Source organism: Cebus imitator, unplaced genomic scaffold (assembly GCF_001604975.1).
Source record: "Cebus imitator isolate Cc_AM_T3 unplaced genomic scaffold, Cebus_imitator-1.0 Scaffold7, whole genome shotgun sequence".
In the NCBI taxonomy this organism is placed as follows: Eukaryota; Metazoa; Chordata; class Mammalia; order Primates; family Cebidae; genus Cebus; species Cebus imitator.
Window position 1 is genome coordinate 6194309 of NW_016107322.1, and position 2773 is coordinate 6197081.

Below are 2773 nucleotides of genomic sequence, written 5' to 3' on the forward strand. Positions count from 1 at the left end.
AGATGGAGTCTCACTCTGTTGCCCAGGCTGGACTACAGTGGTGCAATCTTGGCTCACTGCAACATTCGCCTTCCAGGTTCAAGTGATTCCTGTGCCTCAGCCTCTGGAGTAGTTGGGATTATAGACCTATGTCACCATGCCCAGCTATTTTTTGTATTTTTGGTAAAGTTTCACCATTGTGGCCAGGCTGGTCTCGAACTCCTGACCTCAAGTGATCCACCTGTCTTGGCCTCCCAAAGTGTTGGGATTACAGGCATGAGCCACAGCACCCAGCCAAATCTGTATATATTTTATAATTCCAACTTTTACTATAGATTCAAGTGGTACATGTCTAGTTTGTTACACAGGTATATTGTGTGATGCTGAGGTTTGGAGTATGAATGATCCTGTCATCTGTATAGTAAGAATAGTACCCAGTAGGTAGTTTTTCAGCCCTTTCTCCCCACCACTCCCTCTTCTAGTAGTCACCAGTGCCCATTATTCACATCTTTATGTCCATGTGTACCCCGTGTTTAGCTATTACTTATTATAAGTCAGAACATGTAGTCTTTAGTTTTCAATTACTGTGTTAATTTGCTTAGGATAATGGCCTCCAGCTGCATTCATATTGCTGCAAAGGACACGATTTCATTATTTTTAATGGCTGCATAATATTCTATAGTTTATATGTGCCACATTTTCTTTATCCAGCCTGTCATTGTTGGGCACGTAGGTTGATTTCATGTCTTTTCTATTAAACTTCATAATATTTTTTTAACTTGGAATATTTGTTTTGTTTTGGAACATAAGCATCTATTTATTATCTAAGTAATATCCATGCATTTGAGTAATAAGAAATGCCTAAGAATAATAAATGCCAAATATAGGATAATAATTATCTCTGGTAAGGGAGAAATTATTTATGATAATGGAACAAAACACAGGAGATTTCAACTGCATTAATAGTGTTTACTTCCTAAGCTGGGTTAGTCTGTTCTCATGCTGCTGCTAAAGACATACCTAAAACTGGGCAATTTGAAAAAAGAAAGAGTGTATTGGGCTTACAGTTCCACGTGTGTGGGGAGGCCTCACAATCATGGAGGAAGATGAAAGCCACGTCTCACATGGCAGCAGACAAGAGAAGAGAGCTTGTGCAGGGAAACTCCCCTTTTTTAAAAACCATCGTATCTTGTGAGACTTATTCACTATCCCAAGAACAGCACAGGAAAGACCCACCCCATGATTCAATCATCTCCCACAACACCTGGGAATTCAAGATGAGATTTGGGTGGGGAAACAGGAAAACTATATCCCTGGGAAACAGGACCATAGGTTTAAGTTTCTGGGTATTTAGATAATATTAAAACTACAGTATTTTAGAAACACTTTAAAATGACAGCACCCTAAAATGTAAGTTTGGTGTCTTTTAAATATGGGACCCTGATCCCCTGTCTCATCTTATTTTCTACAATTTCCTGTAGTATTCTCTTCTGGGTTTTTCTTTTTAATATTGTTCAAAAAAGTCTTTGTGAAGTGTATTGGCTTGCCTTCCTTCCATCACAGTGTCCCTCTGCCAGGAATGTGCCTTCACTCAAGTCAGGTCTTCCTGTCAAAAACCTTTGCAGTCCTTTACGATCAGAAGCCTCTGCTGCTGACTTTTATTGGATATGTTATCTCAGTCCTCTGAAATCTCATGAGAAAGAGAGAGAGAGAGAGTGAGTGAGAAAGTGTGAGTGTGTGTGTGTTCGAGACATTTTTATCTATCATTTTCAAAGCTATTTATGTGAGATTTTTCTTTCACAAATATAGTCTGATTATGTCTTAAAGGCCTGAGCCACCTCTTCTTAGCCCTTTCTATAACAGCACAGAATCACATATATAAATGAGAGTTATGGGCTGGGGTATATATGAATATGAGCTTAAATACCACTTATAGTCTGTGAAAGTAGGAAAAGCTAATAATCTTAAGAAACTGTTATAATATTCCTCTGCTATTATAATATACAAAAAAGTCCATTTAGCAGTAACTTGACCTCCAGTAGTTCAGTGTCACGAGTATTTGGAAGCAAGTAACCTAAATACTCAAACATGAACAGCTGAACTGAAATTGACACTGACATACTGAGTTCAAGGAAGCAAGGCCATAAATAAGTGCTCTTAGTTACAATGTTTGACAGCTTATCCTTAGTCCCAGAAAGTATCAAGGCAGCAGTAGCTAAGTGTGAAGAGTACAGTGTGAAAAATATAGGGCATTTAGTAAAAAAATATACAGGATGTTAAAAAAATTGGACAAAATATTATACAAATAGTGGGGAAAATGTAGAATCTCTTTTAAATTTTTCTAATTAAATTATAATTGTATATAACTGGTATGTTACATTGCTCAGTAATAGCCAAATGGTATTCAAATGGCTAAAGTTGTTTTATCTCTGAGAGTCATGTTAAAATCACATGCTTCTGTTTGCAATAATCTTGAAAACAAGAATTAGATGGTTATTGACATAATTGGCATCTCATCAGGAAAGAGAATGTGTGTTTAAACCAGTAATTAAATGAATAGATATGGTAGACAACTTTTAAAGTCTCTTCTAGTTCTTAGATTCTTTATTTCTATTGACCTGTCTTCAAGCCCACTGATTCTTTCCATGGCCATGTCAACTGTACTGATGAGTGCATAACTCATTATTCATCATATCTGCTTACAGTGTTTTCGATTTCTTATATTTCCTTTTGATTCTTTCTTAGCTTTTCTATCTCTGCATACATTAGTCACCTATTTTTACATGTTGTCTAC